The following is a 5,659-nucleotide window of genomic DNA, read 5'->3' as shown; positions in this document are numbered from 1 at the left end:
GTCTGTAGGTGTGTCCATGTGTGTATCTGCATGTGTGTGTGTCAGTGTGTGTCTGTGTGTGTGTGTGTGTGTGTGTGTGTGTAAGTGTCAGTGTGTGTAATTGTGTGTGTGTCAGTGTGTGTGTATGTTTGTATCTGTGCGTGTGTGTGTGTAAGTGTCAGTGTGTGAAATTGTGTGTGTGTCAGTGTGTGTGTATGTTTGTATCTGTGTGTGTGTGTGTGTAAGTGTCAGTGTGTGAAATTGTGTGTGTGTCAGTGTGTGTATCTGCGTGTCTGTAGGTGTGTCTGTGTGTGTATCTGCATGTGTGTGTGTGTGTGTCAGTGGGTGTGTGTGTGTGGTGTATCTGCGTGTCTGTAGGTGTGTCCGTGTGTGTATCTGCATGTGTGTGTGTCAGTGTGTGTGTGTGTGTGTGTGTGTGTGTGTGTGCGTGTGCGTGTGTGTGTGTGCGTGTGCGTGTGTGTGTGTCAGTGTGTGTGTGTGTGTGTGTGCGTGTGCGGTTGCGCGTGCGAGTGCGTGTGTGTGTGTGTGTGCGCGTGTTGCAGAGATGCCTCAGTCTGCATTTGTACGAAGCTCTCGGTATCTGCAGTTCCACTCTGGCAGGACACCGGACGCCCCTCCCCAGGCCGGGATTGGGCAGCGCACACCCTCTGGGGCGACACCTGCCTCTGGGTACCCGCGAACGGCTGTCGCCTCACATCGGATTACCACCCACCCGTGCCACGCCCCGGGCCAACTTCCCCCGAAACGTACACCAGGGCTGTGCTGCCTGTGCTGCCTGTGCTGCCTGTGCTCGGCCACGGCGCCTCAGCGTACGTGTTTGACCTTGGGACTTTTGACCTTGGACATATTCCACTCCCCTTTATTGTTACTTGACGTTCCTGTGGAATTCAGTTTTCGGCGACTGGCACGATTTTAGCGATGGAACAGCCCCAAGTTTGCTGCCCAGAGTTTGACGGCCTTTCAGCTTTTTTCCGAAGCTTCTGTTTCGGCACAAATTAAAATTGAAAGCCTTAAATTGGAGATGCGGGGCGCGTGAGCGGGTGCTGCGCTGAGCGGCGACGCACAATCGTGTTTGATTTGCGGCCTGCCCTGGGCAGCGGCGTGCGGCGCGGACCCTGGCCGCATCGCGGAAGCGTCTGTTTATTTGTATAATTTGCGCGGTAATTTGTCGATTGACCATGTCCCGGCCGCACTTTGACTCCTTTCCATCGCACACGCAGTACTCGAGTAGCCGTGATGGAAACATAATTCATTTCTGCGTTTGTTTGCCTGTAATGTACCTTGTTGCTGCTGCTGTTGTTGTTGTTGTTGTTGTTTTTGTCTGCGAAATGGCAGAGAATCAATCTTCTTCTCCTGAACCGACTCTGTCAAAATGGTGGAACCACTTCCTGTTCTTCGGGACCCCCCTGGCAGTTTGGATCCAGCAGTAATTTTGATCCTGTGCCTTCAGCCCTGTACTTCAACACCAACAGAAGATGTCATGCTGTGTAATTGTTTGTTTATACAGTGCATGAAATCCTTTATATGCATTACATATTATATAACAACCCTTGACATGCTTCAGTTTCGTCAACTGCATGTGACTGTAGACGTTTGATTGCTGCAGTCATGCTTGTTTCTTTGAACTTTTTGCAGTTCTCTCCCAATTTTTGGACCAAGAAAGACTTGAGCATGTGCAACGAAGAGCATATCTACTGCTCTTAATTTTTGAAGGAGTTTTAAAATGGGATAGTTAGTCATTTGGGAAAACTGCAGTTTTTGTTATCGGTGTAGTACAACCTTTTGGTCAGGATCTGCAACACTGTAAGAATCTATTAAAAAAATTATCTGTTTTCATAGTAAATAAATAATAATCTGAATAATAATAAAATATTAATATTTTTTATATCTTGGAGTGTAAGTGCATTTAACATCAGTATGCTCTGTGTTCAAAAGCAGTGCACTATGCTCGCTAAAGTCAAACTTAGGTCACAATTGGTCACAAAATGTTCATCGTCAACAATTTTCAAACAGTATCATGCACACACACACAAAAGAAGCACTGCCTATTTACTGAGCAAACACAGGAGCCCAGGGAAGGGACAGTGTTTGAATATTTCAGCATGGTTAAGTGGATTTATGTTATCGAAAGCTTTTATGATTCTGAGAAAAGGGCATATTTATCACTGTTGTGGGTCAATAATAATGTTCTTGTCCCTGATTTTTTAATTTTTTTCCCACTAAATGTTGTTGGTTTACTAGTACACACACAGCATGCCCAGAGCTGCATTGCATCAATAACTCCGTGGCTAATTAATATGTAAATCTCAATGCACAGGCAGTTAATTTGCTGCCTTAATTGGGAAACAATGGTCCTTTTCCCGAGTTATATGCAAATGGGTTATCCATTTGTTAAAGGTTAAGGTCAAATTAAAAAGGGTATATTTCCGCTTTCAAATCAGCGTTTTTAAAAACGAGTAAGTGATTTGTTATTAACGAGTAAATAATGAATATTTAGCACAGCCTGTAAAACAACTTTGTTTCAGGGGCCCTGTTAAACACACTACTGCCGTGTTATTTATCACGAGCTCACTGACAGGTTCTGGCACGTGGTGGCTTTGGTCAATGCTCATGAAATATGTGATACGTTATCAAGCGACCTGCCGTGTTTTCTCATTTGAAATGTAATACAAAATTTATGCCATTTATGGCATATTTGAAGGGGTAACTTGTCAAATATACAAAATAATAAGTAAAAATAAAATCAATATAAATAATAAGTAAAAGTACTTTAGAAAATTAAAGAGTAGACAAAGTAAAAAAAAAAAATACTACGAAATCCTGTCTTTTTGTTTTACCTTATGTTTTGTTTCTTGAAGTGCAATATTTATATTGATCTTGTATACTACCAATGATGTCTCAATGCAGTGTAGAAGATAAAGAAATGCAATATGTTATTGATACAGATTTGCCCAAAATGTACTGTATGAATCCTCCCACATCACAAATTTTATTCTAAAATAATTTCAGATGTCTGAGTTTAAAATTGCAAAATGAACTCTCAATAGGATAAAATAATACACAGAAATAAATAACATGTAGTACAGTTATCTAAGAAACATTGCTTCATTTCTGTTGCACTCTATTCTCCTGGATCCCCTGTGATGTCACAACAACAATGCTTTCAGTAAGTAAGAGAAAGTATTCCTTACATGTATCCCTTGAAATGTTGCTTGAAATATTAAAGGTCTTAAAATATGGACATTCAGATCAAAGTGATGTGCTCATGAGAAGAAAAAAGAAAAGAAAAGAAAAACAAACCTGCCCTTATTCAACCCCTGAATCTCTGAGTGTCAAAGTGTGAGAGGTTGTTTTTGTAAGAGAACGGATTGATTTTGCAGTACTTCCTTCTGCTGGAGATTAAACAGTCTGTGCCAGTGCAATGCCACGCTGTTCTCTCTCCATCGTGTGGCATCTCACGCAACGATGAATAGACGACAAGAGAACACACACACACACACACACCGTTCTGTCGAGGACCGGAAGATAAAGACACTAGCGCAAAAAATAGCGAGAGAGAGAAAAATAAAAAAAATCGGCAAAACAGAAAATGCATAATCTAGGGATTCATCCTCCTATTTAGCTGGACAAAGGTCAGATGCAATTTGCTGAGAGGAAAGTGTGGAGGGACTTTGCTGGAGAAAGAGCCGGAGGCAGGGTGGGCTCAGGCGTGAGTGACCTGCGGTTTTCAACAGCGAAGAAACACGGTAATCTGCCGTTCCCTCCATAACAGATTAAAAAACGGGCGAGGGGAACTCGTTTTCTGTACCTTTTTAAAGGCTAGATCAGTGTCAGTGCGGGCCTCCGAAACGTAGTGCTGGGTCGCCGAAGGTTCCCTAGCTTGTACGTTTTAATAGTTCTTCAATTTTGGGGGGAAAAAAAAAATTTTTTTTTTTATTTTTAAAAATTTTTTAAAATAAGCTATCCTGTCATTTTCAGTGAAGTAAATGTATTCAGGTTCTATCCGCGCTGGATTCTGGGAGATAGCATCTTTGGGAGTAAACAAGTGTAGTTTAATACCTGTTAATACCACAAAAAGCTGTATTAAAGTCCATCTCATGAAGGTACTGTATTTTTTTCCCCCACATGTTTATTAATGCATGGTCTTAGTTCTATCATGACTCATAGTGGATGCAACGGATGAGTCCTTTCTATTTAAAACTTGGTTACACACAGCGTTTGATTAACTCTATATGGTGAACAAAATTACGAGCGTGGATGGGGTGAATGGCCTGTTGTAATCTTTACACTTCGCAATGTTCTCATGTTACTTAAACCATTTGCTCAGCTACAGTACATGCATCATTATTGCCAGAAGGCGTTTCACAATGACAATGACTTTTAATTAGTATACATTTCCTGCTGTGCCTGCAGAAGCCAGAATAAGTATTATATGTTTATTCAGATGTATGTGGGCAATGCAAAACATATCTTCCTAGTTTGGCACAATAACCTGAATTTTATTACTGAAAGACGTACAAAAGGTAGAGAATTTGTTGCATCCCATTGCATTTTTTCTCGTTACTTTATGTATGATGGGTAATTGATTCTTTATCACAGGTTGAATCTCAGTTCAGCCACTGGAGCATACATTTTCCAAAGGGCTAGCCACGCACACGCACAATAACGCGATATATATATATATATACGTTTCAAGATTGGCCCTGCGTTTTTCATTAAGGAGTCAATTTCATCCAGCAATTATGCTTTACCAACTGTGAAGTTAATATGTGCCCATTTACATCTTGTTACAGATTAATGCGGAACATGAACTTACAGACGAATTACACAGGATGCCATGCACAAGGACGGAGCTGCTAGGAAATGAGGGAATGGAACATATCCACGCATATTGTCACGCTTCTCAACATCCAACGACTATATTCATCAAGCAAAGGGAATTGTAAGGGTTAGAACATGGGGGGGAAAAAATGATATACAATCATGAATGTTAAGACCTGCTATTCTGTGATTTAATTTTGCCTCAGATTCCAGGTGCATGCAGGGATTGTTTTAGAACAGCCGGGAGGGTGAGAAAGAAATGCGATAATGGCGGCAGTTAACTCTGTACACTCCAGACGCGAAGGCGATTAAAAAGTACTAGAAAGTGCCCACGTCCCCTGTGTCTCTGTGAAAGTTTATTCCACGGTTGCCGTAAGTCACTCAATCTACCAGCATTACACAAAGACATTTCTTCCACGTTAAGATCTGCAGGTGTGAGCTGTCACTATTAGCTTTAATCTTTATCGCAATAAATGCTTTTTTGTAACAGTTTGCTCAAATGTGGAAGAATGGCCTTGCATCCGCGTGTCAGAAATGAATTATACTTATTTTTATTATAGCTGGAGAACGAGAAATAAAGTTAAATGCTTCAGACTCATGAAAACGTTGAGCGTTCAGCACGCCTCCGGGGTTTTTTGCTTGTTTGTTTGTTTAGTTTTTTTTTTTTTTGCAGGTGTATGTGTTAACTTGCATCAAGTGTCTTGATCCGAGTCTTTGCTTTGGTAGTTTTTTAGCAATAAAACAACAACAATCCCCGGCTTGCTATAATACTAGTTTTATTCATGAGTTCTCTAGCATGAAAGAGAGGTGTAGAATAAAAAGACGTAATGACCTCCAG

The 5,659-nt window shown here is 41.1% G+C and overlaps 1 long non-coding RNA gene across 1 annotated transcript; it reads left to right on the top strand.

Annotated features, from left to right (window-relative positions):
• The first annotated feature begins 3,410 nt into the window (after positions 1–3,410).
• On the top strand, positions 3,411–5,149 carry LOC118236669. Its single transcript, XR_004767062.1, has 2 exons — positions 3,411–3,746; positions 4,794–5,149. It is a non-coding gene; the product is annotated as an uncharacterized LOC118236669 (long non-coding RNA).
• Positions 5,150–5,659: the final 510 nt, after the last annotated feature.

Source organism: Anguilla anguilla, chromosome 9 (genome assembly GCF_013347855.1).
Source record: "Anguilla anguilla isolate fAngAng1 chromosome 9, fAngAng1.pri, whole genome shotgun sequence".
Taxonomy (NCBI): Eukaryota; Metazoa; Chordata; class Actinopteri; order Anguilliformes; family Anguillidae; genus Anguilla; species Anguilla anguilla.
Note: the sequence above shows the minus strand (reverse complement) of the source record. Positions and strands in the feature narration are given on the sequence as shown.